We start from the raw sequence: 14,744 nt of genomic DNA on the forward strand, positions 1-14,744 counted from the left end.
GGGAGAGGCGGGGAACAAGGTTAAAGAGATAGGACAGGTCACCAGCCCCTTAAAGGCCATCCTTTGGTGTTTGAACTTAATTCTGAAGAAAATGCTTAGAGTAGCACAGTGTTATGATAAGATTTGTGTATTAATACTCTGACTTTGGTGCAGTATGGAGGATGATTGGAGGGAAAAGAAGGAGCGCCTGTTACATGATGTGAGAACATCACTGGCTATTGTGATGGACAGGAGACAGATTCAGAGATACGGATTCGACATGGTAAGATTTGACTTTAGGAGGGAGTGAAACAGAGGAATCGAGGATGGCTGAGGCTTATAACTATGAATTCAGCCTAAGCAAGTAAAAGTTCCTTTTACAAAAATACGTATGCTGCCACCTAATCTGGGTTCACATCTTACTTCTTCAAGAGCTGCAGGAAAAAAAAAAAATCAATTAAAGTTTTACTCTACCAGCTTCCCTAACAAATGGCTCGTGAATATAAGATTAATCTTTTGTGTTTCACAAAGCAGAGTCACATGTTAAGATCTGAAAGTGGAACAAATGGCTGAAGATTATTTTTAAAGTCACTAAGCAAGTGGCAAGGTACACATCAGCGTACCTTGATGTGTCATTTAAACACCTTATATGTACAGTGTCATGTGGCAGACATCATACAATAGAGTGGATAAAACTAGACAATGAATTGCCAAAATTAATACATAACTGAACAGAAGATAAAAATAAGGATTATTACATCCTTCTAAAATTAAGGATAACTATGATTTCAAATTATATAAGAGACTATTACTTGTTATTTAATCAAATAATAAACACAGGAGTAGAGCTGGGGTGAGCAGTCATCCTACCCGTATGCACTTGGAAGTTTAAAAGTTACACAATTTTCATTTTTGATGCAGTTGTCATTTAAAATCCAAATGTTATACTGAACATCTTTTCCAGTGTCGAGGAGGTGAATAACGATGGATAGTCTAAAGTGGGGCAATCAATACCGTTTTGTCAGCTTTTTCCCTTATTTAACCAGGCAGTATAACCTTGTTTTTCTCTGTATCCAAGTTAGGCAGACCCACTGAAGAGTTTTAAACCAGTTTTTTGAGTCTCTGTCCAGACTGACAGCAAGGGAATGTGAGGATAAGAGAGACCTACCTTCCAGCTTCTCTGCTCCCCATTTCAGTTCCAAATTTGAGCACACCTCCACCACCTTGCCCCTCAAGATCGAGCCTTGCTCCCCCACTCTTGAGTTCCAGCCACACTTAAAGCAGCAAATATTTAAAGTCTAACCCACTTTCTATGACTACACATCAGACAGTTCTTGCTGCTAAGCGAGCCCTGCAGTTCTATCTCAGTTCTAATGACTGTAGTGGGCCCTGTCTCATTCCTGAGCCTCAAAACTGAGGCTTGAGGCTCCACGCTTGAGCTGTGCTCCACCATCCATGTCACATGGCCCATTTCTTCTTATCAGAGGCTTTAGCCAATGGTTTGTTCTGGGCTAAATGACTGAGGCCCTGCTCCCCATCACATTTATTCCCTTCTTCCTGGACCTGTGAGTGTTGCCCAACCAAGAATCCCCCAGGCCACTGGGAAGGGTGCACCACCCACACGCATGTATTTGAAAGCTTCTTTATTTTAGACTGCCAGTTGGAACTATCTGCTTAAACTGTGCCCTGCTACTGTTGTACTCTACTTGGGTACCCTGCTGTACTCTCAAACTGAAACTCCTCTAGCCACAGCTGCAACTGAATCAGTTCCTTAGCCCTTGTTCCGTCACCATAGGAGGAAGGCCCCCCTTTCCTGGCCCTAAAGTAGCCCCACCTGCCCCATCTTGCTGCAGTACCTGATCATGCCTAGAAAAATCCAGACATAGGGCATCCTACTCTTTAACCATCCTCCAAGCTTCCAGCCAAAGAGTGACTATGGCTCTGGAACGTTCTGTCTTTTGGCTTTCTCAGTCACCTCCAACTCCATTTCTCCAGATTGCTACCACATGATGCCACTTCCCCTAAGCCTCAGAACTTTTCTTGTTTTCTTGGCCCCTGTCTCTATATTCTCTCTTCCTTCTACCACAAACAGTGGCAGGATTGGATTACTTCCACCCAACAGACTGGAAAATTTCTCAGAATGCCAGACCACATGCTGGTGCTGAGTGGCTGAGAATCAGGTCAGAAAATCAAGTGTTGAGAATTTATTTCAACCAATTTGAGAGGAGTGTCCAGATGAACAGACCGGTTCAGGTTTATTGACTGGAATCTCTGTAGCCAAACAGGTTCAAATTAGCCACCAGTGGGCTAAGGGTGCCACCACAATTCTAAGCATACACAGCAGCATTCCAATCAGAAATCATGAAGTTCTTAGATATAGGCTTCCTTCCCTTTCATCTGGTCATCTGAATCAGAGTCCTAGACATGGTGTGTGTCCTGATTCAGCTGAGATAGGACGCTAATGATGCCATCTCTTCATATGATAAGCCACAGCGCTATTTATAGAATGTTAGCATTTGAGCAAGGCTTTTTCAGAATCCAATACAGTATGCAGCTACTGTGTGGCTTGTAACTAATTAGTCCCATGACGCGAGAAAGTATTATGTACATTTTACAGATGAAGAAACAGATTCTGAGAGGTTAACGACTTGCCTAAGATCATTCATCCAACTGGTAGAAGAACGGAGAATTTCAACATAGAGGAGGTTAGGGTTTAGTTTCTAATGTGTGGTTCAAACATATCATCCTTTATTATACATTTTATATGTGTCTTTTAAAATAAATTGTGCTCATCCTTGTCTTGGCAAAAGAAGATTCATTTTTATAAAAGGAAGTATGATCCGTGGAGGGAACTGGCAGGCATGGGCAAAAAAGAAAGCCCTCTCAACCGTCTGCTGGTAGAACTACGGCATAGACCAGGAGGCCGAGAAACCATACAGACTCCGTGGAAGTCATCATCAGGTCTTCAAAGTTGCTAGAGAGAACGGAAGGCCAGCCAAATATTTCCAAGACCCCATGGCCCTTCGTGGAATTGGGTTTGTCCATAGGGCATGGCCAATGAATTCCCTTCAAAGAGGAAAACAGTTCCTTATTGGAGACAACCCTTTCAGAGTGTGTTATGTTCTGTTTAAAGGGAACACCGTACTTGTACAAGTCTTCACTACATCAGGCACCACGTGCTCTTCACTTTTCTGTTCTAGGATTTTTTCCCCCTAGAAACTCGTAGCTAACTGTTTTCTCCTTTTTGAATGCTGATAAATGATAAAAATCTATTTAGATCATTGCTACTATTCCAGAATCTGGAAGCACCAGCATTATTGATGTCAGACTTAAAAAAAAATTTCGGTTTAAGTGAGAGAAGTGCAGAAGTATTTGAGAATGGAATGATGCCAAATAGTGGACTGCTCTAAGATTTCAAATTGCCTCTGTCGTCTCCATGAGTGTCTCAGTGCAGGCCCTCTCCTCCATGAGCTTTTCTCCATCCTATTCAGCCTGCTAATCTCAACGTGATATTTTATAGGCAAACTATTCAGTCTACTAACGTGGGAGTTAGCATATGGGCTTGCTAAGGGTGCCTTTGAAGGACTGATATCTTTTCAGCAGAAAGTTGCAATTCCACTTCTCAAGAAATAACCTCGTCCTATAACACACGTCAAGTATATGGATTCTACGCTATAGTCATCTCCCAAGGGTTGAGGTATTTTTTTGTTTTGTTTTGGTTTTATTCAAAGTTTCCATTATGGCTCAAGTCTTAGCTGAATATTCATTTTCCCCCCTAAAATGTTCACTGGATCATTTGATGCCACCATCCATGAATCCCATTCATATTTTGGTGGACCACAAGGGGCTAGATTCTTAGTCTATTAGAGCCCAGGCCTCCTAAAACTTTGCTCTGAGTTCTTTCCTCTTCCCCTGGGCTTCTCAACATGCCCAGGGGAGTGTGGCAGGATACAAAGACATAAGCAGAGTCATTAGATAAAACACCACATATCTTTCCAATGTATTAGTTTTACTCAGTGATCTGAGGCAGGGTAAGGTGGGAGTAGAATCTATTATTTTTGTATGAAGGAAAATAGATATTTTATGGAATTTAATATAAAATTTGTTTTATATTCAAATGCTAGACTTCAAAGAAATGTCATGTATGCAACTGGTTGCTTCAGGTTACACCCTCAGACACCCCCTCTCCTCATCTGCCATCCGGGGGACTCATTGTTATCCCTCTGGGAGTGGGAGTGCTTGAGTGGGCACTCAAATTTGAAAAGCACTGCATGGTACCCTAAAGCATCCTGCTTGGAGGAGTTAACCTAAAAGTAGGTGGCATGTTCTCTTTTCCCAAAACTCTAAGATGCCTCACAATTTTCTTAGGACTCATAACGTCAGGGGCCACTGTGAATGGCCGCCATATGTTTCAATTAATTTTCGTTGAATTTCTCAAGCTATTCTACGGAAAAGTAAAGACATCAATCCAGGAACTCTGCTTTCTTTTTTTAAGAGTCTCTCATGTAGTGTCAAAAGTATTTTAGAGTCTTTCCTGTCTTTTATTTTTCTTTTGTGTTTGTGACATCACAGAGAGAATAGGTATGGTTTTTTTCTTTTCTTTTTATAGACAGAAATATCTGGCCCCTTTTAAAGCTTTTTGAAAGTGCCAGGTTGACCTTAATTTTCTTTTTAAAGGAAAGATCCCGGACTCTTCTCATCCATCCATGCTACCTGTGAGTAATGTGTTTCTCAGCAGCCACACCTCCAGGGTCCTGGGTATGAGAACCTGTGATTCTGGACCCTCCCTCTTCTTTACCTTACTCAGACCAGCCAGTCCCCAAGAATTATTGATTTTACCTCCTAACCATTTCTTAAATCTCAACCTGATCTGTGCGGCCACAGCATCAATTCACACTCAGATCTTTTGCCTGAATTAGTCCAATCAGTAGTGTGATCCGTAACATGTCTACGCAGTATAGGAGTGAAGCCCTTGAGTCTTGGCTTCTAATGACATGGTCTCCCCAGAATCAGCATGCTGTGATGACAAGAGCCCAAGATAGCGCCCTGGGTACCTTTCTCGGGTATCACCATTGCTCTATTGAATGTGAATGACTAGTTTATAAAATGCTTCTTCCATCTTCCCAGAAAATGGTCTCTGTGATAACAGGAACCACCACGTTTTATTGATTTCTGTGTCCCGGTACATAGCTGTGTATCTGGTCTATGATAGATGCGCATTTAATTTTTTTGAATTGGCAAATGAAACCTCACATTTAAATGAGGTGGCCCCTCTTGCCTGCTCACCAGCTTCACTGTTCCTTCTCTGTCCTGTATCATCAGTTTTTCCCTCTGTTGATTCTCCCCGTCAGCATACAAACATGTCATAAGAGATCCTAACGCTCTCTGCCCGACATTGCCTTAGTTACTGCCTCATTTTTCAGCTCCCTTTTTAGCAACATCCCTCAAAAGATCTGTCATTAGTCACCATCTCCCCTTCTGTTCTCTCTTAAACAAGAGGTGTTTCTCCTTATCACTCCACCAAAACTGCTCCACAACAGTCTCCAGTGACTTCTTTGTTGCTGAATCTAATTGTCAATTCTCAGTCCTCATTTTATGTGGCCTGTCGGAAGTATTGACTCAGCTGATACCTTCCTCCATCTTGAAATAATTTTCTTCTAACACCTCGTTATCTCATGGTTCTTCTACTTTCCTGGCCATTCCTCTTCATCCCCTCTTGCCTAATACTCATCGTCTTTTCCACCTCTAACACTGGAAGGGTCGAAGGCTCAGCGTTTTGTTTTCTTTTCTCTATCCATGTTACTTTTTAGGTGATCTCATTCAGCCCCATAGCCCCTGTATTCCATCTATACACTGATGACTGTCAGAATTATACTTTCAGGCCAGACCTCTCCCCTGAACTCTGAAATTTATAAAGGAATTTTATTTTTTATATACAATTGCCTACTTGACATGTTTACTAGCTGTCTCACAGTATTCTTGAAATTAATAGGCCTAGAACTCTACTTTAGGTTCTGCCTTACGTGCACGCGTGCACACACACACACACACACACACACACACACTTCTGCTTGCTTTTATTTTTCACTCTTCCCTTGGAAAAAATGTTATCTTTATTTTTCTAGTGTTCAAGATAAAAACCTTGGAGTTATCTTTAAATTCATACTTTCTATCCTATTTCAGCAATTAATTCCCACTGGCTCTACCTCCAAAGTACATCTAGAGTGTGATGACTTGTCACCACTTGCCACCTGCTCTATGCCATCATCACCTCTCCCTGTATTGTTGCAATTGCCTCCTAACTGGTCTCCCTCTTATCTTGACCCGTCACAGTCTCTTCTCCACACAGGAACCAAAGTGATCTTTCCTAAAACAGAGATCAGATGATATTGCTCCTGTGCTCATAATCCTACGTTGGTTCCCATTTCACTCATAATAGAATCTAAAATTTTTACAGTGGCTTCCAAGATCCTGTGTGAACAGGTCCCCTGTTTGTCTCTGATTCCATCACCTACCATCTTCCCCAAGTATCCCACAAAAGTCACCCAGACCCCTCGCTCACTCCAGACTCAGGACCTATGCACTCGCGATCCTTCTTACTGAAATGGTCTTCTACAAGTTCCCTGCAACTTTTCCTACTCTGCTTGTCCAAATCTTTTCTCAATATCACCACTTCAAGAGACTTAAAGTAGCACTTCTCCCTTTCCCTGCTTTCTTTCTCTGTACTGTGCATACGACCCTATGTAGATCCCACCATGTATATCTGTTGTTGCTTGTTTGATGTCTGTCTCCCTCCCTGCCCCTTACCCCTGACTGTAAGCATTACCAGAGCAGGCACTTTGCATTGTTTTTTGTTTGTTTGTTTGTTTGTTTGTTCGCTTTGTTGTTGTTTTACTGTTTTATTTCTAACACCGAAAACAGTCTGGCATATGGCAAGCATTCAATAAATATTTTTGAATGAATGAATTCAATGAACAAACAAGTTGCCTTGGAGGAGGGCCCATGGATACAATATGGTTGCTAATATATACTTTAAAATTCCTACTTTATTAGCACCATCCTTTAAAAGATTGAGCTAATGGGCCTGGGCAAGGTAATAACGTTTCTTAGTAAACAAATCTCAGAATGCAGAATGCCAAGGCTGCTGAGAAGACTGATGGTTGTTATAGCAACTCTCAAAGTCGGGAAGGTTGGCAAGCAGCATTTATGAAAACATGTTTATGGAGCCTCCTAAACATTTTTATAAATTAATTAGACAGACATCTTATTTGTTGTCTCACATCAGGAGTTGTTTACCTTGCATGTATTGTAGGTTAAAGTACCCTGCAACATACACCAGGAAAAAATTTTATTAGTTTTTCTAAATACCTACGTCTCTGCATCATCCCACTAAAAACTGAATGGAAACCCTGCTGATTAGAAGTCCCTGAAGATTCATGTAAAAATAAGAAAATGTCTCCAGAGTTGTAATAAACTAAGCAAATGGAATACCTCCCATAATTTTTCAGTTTGTTTCTTAAGGAATTTCCTTCCATTTTCCCTGGATTGATTTCTTTCTCCAAAGTCTTCTATTCAGTGTGATATCAATGAATATTTTGATGTGGCATCCAATCGGGAAGGAGCTAATACTTAGTATATATCTCTTAAGTCTAAGTTTTACATATATTATTTTATTAAATTTTCACAAAATCTATTAGTATCCTCCTTTTACCTAAGGCTTGAGGAGGCTAAATAATTTTCTCAGGATGACAGAGTGTAGAAATGGCACTCAAACTCTAGTCTGTCTGACTCCAAAGAGTGTATTTCCACTGTTTCACACTGCCTCACAGTTTTTAAAAATATTTCAGGTATCATCCCAGTTACCTACAGAACTTACTGGAGTGCTTTTACTAAGATCTCCCTAAGATCTCACTGAGTCTTGGCCAAGTCTGAAAATGACATTAAGAACTCCAGGATCAAAGGAACCATGCCCACCACTCTCAGCAGCTCCATAGTGACCTCAGGAAGCAAGCTGCCAAGTATAACTCTGACCCTTGGACTTTGTGGTTTATTGAGTTAAACACATTTCATTTGTCAGTGTCTCCAAAAAGGAAACTGAGAGATAATTCTTTTCATTAGCTTCTTGCAGATCTTAGCAACACACTGCATGAGCGGCCACTGTCTATCCCGTGGAGATGGTTATTATTAACTTTCCTCTCAACTTCCGGGATACAACACTGCACGCCTCACTGATCCTGCTTCCATAGAGTTCTCGATAAATAAAGTGGGTCATGCCATACACCAGATTTTTCCTCATAACATGTCACTTTCCTCTCTTTCTGCCTTTTCATACAAAATTCAAGACCTTTAATGCAGACATAAACACTCAAAGGTGTGCCTTTCATACCAATTTAGTTTAGTACATTTGGGACTTCTTCCAGGACCCCATCACCTCTTACCCTCGATCATCACATTAACCTTGCAACTAAACTCACCCTCAGCCTTTCTCTCCAGCCTCCATCGTCGTGCTACCCTGGGTTCACTGTATGAAGCATAGCAGAAACAGATGAGTGCCCTATTCAAGGCACCTAACTATTACTCATTACGTACGAAAAACAATCTCAACTTTGAGTCTGGCGTTTAAGGTCATCCTCATTGGATAGACTTTTACAGTTGATGTCCTATCAAACCCCTTTAAATCTCAAATCAGTTTAGCCATCATTCACTTGCTATGCTTTATGAGCGCTGTACTTTTTCCTCAAGACTCTCTTCTCCCTGAGCACAGTATCCATGGACAATCAGTTCCATTCCCAAGACTTTACTTACCACCAATGTCCAGATTATTCTAAAAATATAACTTCATCCTAGATCTATCTTTGTAAAGCAAGACCCTTTTTCCATGCGAATGTTCCACGCGTACCTCAAACCCATCACTCTTCCCCAATCTGCTTCTTTTCCCACAGTTCCCATGCCAGTGAAACACTGCTATTTTTTTCAGTCATCCAAGCAAGAAACCTGAATGTGGACCGTGTCTCCATTCTCTCCTTACGGCATTTCCACCCCCTGCTTTTTATTATTTATGACTTCATATTATTTCTTCTTATCGCAATGAGAATTTAAGTGAAGTCAGGAAATGTGTCATGTTTATCATTAAATCTCTACTGCCCCAATCAATACCTTACACGCACAGGTTCTTAACATGTGCTAGCAAAAAGAAATGATAAATCCATTTCTTGTGTATTCATGATCTTCACAGATATTGTTATTTTTTTAAATAATACTCAAAATGTTTAAATGAATGAAATTCAACAAGAAACACTGAAATAACAGCATTTGTGGCTCTACATTGAAGAAAATCCACTTGGGCAAAACAAGGCATTTACGTCAGTCTGACTCACCATACCTATGTGTCAGTTCCACTGTGTAAGTGGGCGGGGCTGACAATGGAAGAGATTTTGCAAAAATGTCAGCCTGTGATGCTTAACATTGGAAGGATGCTTTAATAGCTCTATTCCCACCACCAGCAACCCCCACAGAACAAACAAATCAAGAATTTGAGAATCTGCGGAAGGAATATCAGCAGTCTTCTGATATTTGTTCTATGGCTGGATGCTTAAAATCTCTATTACTTTCTTGTGGCTGCTGTAACAAATTACCACAAACTGGGTGGCTTAAAATAAAAACAGTTTATTCAGTCCAAAGTTCTGGAGGCCAGGAGTCTGAAATCAGTATCACTGGGCCAAAATCAAGGTGTAGACAGGGCCTCCCCTCCAGGGGCTCTGGCGTGGAATCTGCCCCATGCTCCTCGAGCTTCGGAGGCCTGCCTGCCGGTCAGCATTCCTTGACTTGTGGTGGCATCCCGTCATTTCTGCCTCCATGGTCATATCGCTTCCTACTCTTCTGTCTGTCAATTATCCCTCTATCTCTCTTATAAGAATACGTGTGATTGCCTTTAGGGCCCCCTCAGGTTACGCAGGATAAATCTCTTCAGCTTGAGATCCATAATTTAATCGCATCTGCAAAAATCCTTTTCCCAAATAAAGTAGCATTGACAGGTTCCAAGGATTAGAACCTGACACCTTTGAGGGCTGTTAATTCAGCCAGCTGCAGAAGCTGATGTCTCATATAAGTGTTTCCTTAAAGTAAATGCTTGGGAAATTGCTGTTTCCTTAAAGTAAATGCTTGTTGCTGCTACTGTTGTTACCCTGAGACCCAAAATTTTGATCCAGAGTTTCTGGACAAACATAAGAAAATCCCAAGAAATTCACTCCTGCCAGTCTTTGAGTCCTAAGAGTAAAAGATTAGGGAATTCCAAATTGAATATTTGTTAAAGATGTCCAGTCTTATATTGGTGAAGTTGCCTGCAATCATTGTTAACTACTTTCATTTTCTTCTAGCCTTTCTTTGCATGTGTGTGTGTGTGTATGTAGTTACTTTTGATTACGAGCTAGAAATATGCCTAGTACTTAATTCAAGCATATGAATAGCAGCTCATCTCCAGGCTGATGGGTGGGTGGGCACACAACATTGCAACACATAATATTGTGCTTTAATTTGTGAAGTAGAATATTAACTTCATTCCTGAAACCGCTTTATGAAAGGGAAAAGGTCTGAGTTAGCTACTGAATTTAGCACTAGGCAATGTATAGTCAGTCACTCTTTCAGGAAAGGTGCTATATAAAGCTGCATAATAAAAAATTTTACTGCACTAAAGTGTTCTCATATGCAGCATAACCAACCCCATTTCTTAGTGAGCTATGTCCATGAACAAAAGAAAATTTTCAAACTTTTTAGTGTTGTAAAGTCATCCATATATAGAATTTTTATATATCTAAGCTAATGTATTATATGTTGCATTCAGATTTCCCAGACAACCACTAGATCTATATTATGTAATAATTAGAACAGATATTTCAAAAGATAGTTTTGTCTATAATTCAATGGTTTTGTATTTCAATCCCAGTACGTATCAGTTTAGAATTTGGGATTTTTCTCTACAAAGTTCAGTTGCATCTTTCTACTTAAATCATGGTTATTTAAAAATCCCTTGTATCTAAATGTTTATTTTTTAAAATCTACTGTGCAGAAAAACTAAAGATAGGAGTAAAGACAAATTGTAACCACAATAAACACAAGATGTCACGGGTGAAACGTTTAGATGAGCAGTAGTAATAGCAGCTAAATTTTCTTGAGCACTTACTCTGTGCCACGCAGTAGGTCTCTGTGTGCTTAGCTGACAATATAATCACCACAACCCTGAAACATCAGTACTGTTACTAACTATCCTGGCATTTCCAGGTAGTCAAGTGAGGCTTAGAGAAATTGAGTGGCTGGTCCTAATGAGAAGTAGATGGAAACTTTCTGAGTCTATCCTGAGCCAGCACCCTAAAGCAGCTACCGTGTTTCCCCGAAAAAAAGACCTAGCTGCACAATCAGCTCTAATGCGTCTTTTGGAGCAAAAATTAATATAAGACCCGGTCTTATACTATATTATATCATATAAGACCTGGTCTTATGTTATAGTAAAATAAGAGCAGGCCTTATATTAATTTTTGCTCCAAAAGATGCATTACAGCTGATTGTTCAGCTGGGTCTTATTTTCGGGGAAACACGGTATAGTGTGCACTGTATAGACAATACAAACAGGGTGTTAAAGGATCACCTGTGAGGAAGTGATTAAATTTGCTTCTTGAGATCAGGGGATATTCCAGAAAAGAAGTGCTTATGATGTATTTATGTATGTATGTATGTATGTATGTATGTATGTATTTACTTTTCAGGTACAGTTGACATTCAATATGATTTTATGTTAATTTCAGGTGTACATCATAGTGGTTAGACACTTACATAATTTATGCAGTGATTCCCGCTCCCTCATTGGTCTGGTACCCACCTGGCAGTATATACAGTTGTTGCAACATTACTGACTGTATTCTCTCTGCTGAACTTTACGTCCCAGTGACTATTTTGTAACTACGAGCTTGTATTTCTTAATCCCCTCACCTTTTCCCCCCAGCTCCCCAGCCCCGCTCCCATCTGTCAACCATCAGTTTCTTTTCTGTATCTGTGAGTCTGTTTCTGTTGTGTTTGTTCATTTATTTTGTTCTTTCGGTTTCACATATAAGTGAGATCATGTGGTATTTGTCTTTCTCTATCTGATTTATTTCATTTAGCATGCTTCCCTCTGGGTCCATCCATGTTGTCACAAATGGTAAGATTATATTCTTTTTTATAATATTCCTTTGTGTATAGGTACCACATCTTCTTTCCTTATGATGTATCTTTGAGGCTACCAACAGCAACACCATTTAGGAGTATTTACTATGTGTCAGGTGTTATTCTAAGACTTTACACATATTCAACTCACTCAACCCTTACAGTAATGCTGTGCAGTGGAGGCTACTGGTATCCCCATTATAATAATGAAAATATTGAAGGACAGAGAGATCAAGTAACTTATCTACGGCCACACGGCTAGGATATAGTAGAGCCAGGATCCCCACCAAGGCAGTGTGGCTTCAGGGCCCTTATTATTGACGTCTGTGCTGAAGAGCTGAACCAATGTTGAGCATTAACATTTAGAAGTCATAACTATTACTGTAAATATTTTGATTTATTCTATTGTTCAACAATCATCACAGGCAGAAATATTGCCAACTTAATTCTCATAAAGGTCATGATGATCAGAATCATTTAACCTCCCTGATTTTCAATTCCCTACTCAGTGAAATGAAACGATATCTTGTCTGCCTACCATAAAGTTTGTGTGAAGTTTCAATATATACACATGTGAATTCATTGCAAATTGCAAAGCATGTGCAAAGTATTACAGAGCTATAATCACTCCACTAATTAGACATAAAGAGAAAAATTTTTTAAAGTCCAAAAACGTGTTTAGGGAGTTGGAAAGATAAAAATTAGAGTGTATGGAGGGAGGTGATTGTAAATGGAGCTGAAGGTCAGCATTTCAAGGATCTTGATTGCCATGCTAAGAAGTTTCTTAATTAGAATATGAGAATAAACAAAAACTCTGATCGTAACAGACATGCGATCTTATTTATTCTTTAAAAATAACAGTTTGGGAAATAATTTGGAATGGGAGAGCATGGAAAATAGGAAGTTCAGTCAAGAACCTCCTACAAAAGTCTGGTTGATAAAGAGTGGAGGCTGGACAGCAGCATGATATTGGATCGAAAGAAAGGAACAAATCCAAAACATTGCAGGGGTAAAATAAACCTGACTCCATGTTGTGGAGATTGAAGAAAGAGAACTAAAGGTATTCCGAAGTTTCGTCTTGGCAATTGAATATGTTTCAAGAAATGGATCTAATCATATTTATTTAGCCTATTCATTCATTTAACAAATGCTTATTGAGTACCTCCTAATGCTAGCACTGTGCCAGTATCACTATTAGCTGTTATCATTTTAATCCTTATTGACAACTTTTTCATTAATCCATTTATTCAAGAAGTATTTTGAGCACTGTGTTTTGTGCCAGGTAGAAATTAGAAATGAAGAAATACCTAGACGATATAAGTAACAGACCCAAGGTGACAATAAAAAATATACTCAAGAGAGTCAGGAGTCTAAACTTATTTATCTGCGTCTTTCTTCTCACCTCATTTGTGTGGCACAGATACTAGGTTTCGTTTCAGACACGTTAAGTTTGGGGATTCTGAAGGAAGTTGGAAATGCCGATTTCACACTCAAGAAAACAAAATCGAGACATAGAATTAGTCCTCAGTCCTATACTGGTGATGACTCAAGGCTTATCTCGTTCTAAAATCTTACATTCAAGGGGGTGATTGAATATATTCTGAAGATACTGTCTCCAAGAGAAAACTAAATTGTGAAATAATCTAATGCATACCCCGAGTTCCATATAAGGTTTCATTTTACCTACTTGACCAGACAGAAAATTATCTCCAGGATCTGTGAGTCCTGTGATGGTGGGTACTGTGAATTACTTACCTTATCCCAGCATCTGTAACAGTGCTTGGTATATAAGGTGCAACCAACAAATGTCTGGTGAATGAATGAAAGACGGAATGAAGAAATACGTGAAGAATGAAAGCAAACAGGATGTTGTAGAAAGAGCACATGGGTGGAGGGAGGATAATTAAATGTCTTAAAATTATGTATGTAACCCCTACTTACTCATTCTTAAAATGACGACCATAATGCCTGCTGTACCTACCTCTTGAGGTTGTCTGAGAGTCAGATGAGTTAACTTCAATAAGAAACAAGCTTTTATGGTGTATCTATTATGTACCGGGTAGTGTGCCAGGAACAGGGAGATACCAAAAAATGAATAATATGATTCCTGCCTTCAAGGAACTCATAGTGGAAAAATAAATGCAGCTAATAATAATTTTTAAAAAGCAAGGCTATGGTCAGTTGGCAAAAGGAAGGAGAAGCCTCTATTTGTAGATCTATATATGGTATCAGGGCAGCCTTAGGAAAGGAGGTTGCCATGGGAGATGTGAAAGTATGAAGCATCATCCAAATGTAAAATAGTTACATTTTCAAGTTAGTCGTTGTGATCATACACACATTTTAATTATTTTAATTCAGGCATTCCGTGGTCTAACCTGTGCACCTAAGCACATTTTCCTAACACCATCAATTCTCACCGTGGGCGTTAAGGAAAGGGTTGTGATTTTGATGACAGAAGCCCCAAGTTGAAGTTTCAGATCTACTGTGGAGTTGCTTTGCTACCTAACACAGCCATGTTACATGAGCTTTTGTTTCCTTTTCTATGAAGTGGAGTTAATAATGTGTGACCT

At 39.7% G+C, this 14,744-nt stretch overlaps 1 protein-coding gene across 22 annotated transcripts in view; it reads left to right on the top strand.

Annotated features, from left to right (window-relative positions):
* The window catches only part of ANKS1B (ankyrin repeat and sterile alpha motif domain containing 1B), an 895,010-nt gene that overhangs the window by 547,398 nt on the left and 332,868 nt on the right, over positions 1-14,744 (top strand). The window lies entirely within an intron of this gene.

Source organism: Rhinolophus sinicus, chromosome 1 (assembly GCF_057876585.1).
Source record: "Rhinolophus sinicus isolate RSI-liver-muscle chromosome 1, RSI-T2T, whole genome shotgun sequence".
Taxonomy (NCBI): domain Eukaryota; kingdom Metazoa; phylum Chordata; class Mammalia; order Chiroptera; family Rhinolophidae; genus Rhinolophus; species Rhinolophus sinicus.